Raw genomic sequence first — 676 nt, forward strand, 5'->3', positions numbered from 1 at the left:
GAGGGAGCGGCTCAGACATAACGTAACCCAACCACTGTCCCACCCAAGAGAACCCACACTCCCCAAAGGCTCTAAACCCCTTTGCAAATGTGCTTCGAAGACAAAAAAGATAGTCCTGACGCCAGGCCTGAGGCTCCACTACGCCCTTTTCAGGCTCCTCCAGAGTTGGTGGTAGAGCCGTCGAGGTACCAGACCTCCTGTCTCCTCTTTGAAGTTGCTGGGAAAACGTAACCAGACAGGAAATGTGCACCCGGGCTGGGGCATCTACAGCAGCTCCTCTGCGAGCATTTCCAGTCCTGCCGGTCTCTCCCAGCATCCCGTGGCTCCGGAGCGGGCTCTGGTGTGCGGGACTGGGCTGGTGAGGACGGCACGCTGCGCCGGCCATCCTGCAGTGCAGCGCAATGTCTTTCAGCAGGGTCAAGCAGTCCAGACCCAGGCTGTGTCTGTTTTTTTAATTCCAAGGGATTAAGGACAAGCTTTGCTGTTAGCAAAGCTGTTATGAACAAGCCTTTGCTTGGGCTTCGTGGTGGCAGGGCTTGTGTCTGCATCTGGAGCTGCTCTCATACCAACGGGAGAGGGTCGTGCCTTTTAGATGTGCTTCTCCACATCCATCGCATCAGTGAGCCCACACACTTCCTGGTGGTTTACTGGGAAAAAGGGAGGACAGGGCTGTGTC

This window comes from Apaloderma vittatum, unplaced genomic scaffold, assembly GCF_000703405.1.
Source record: "Apaloderma vittatum isolate BGI_N311 unplaced genomic scaffold, ASM70340v1 scaffold30230, whole genome shotgun sequence".
In the NCBI taxonomy this organism is placed as follows: Eukaryota; Metazoa; Chordata; class Aves; order Trogoniformes; family Trogonidae; genus Apaloderma; species Apaloderma vittatum.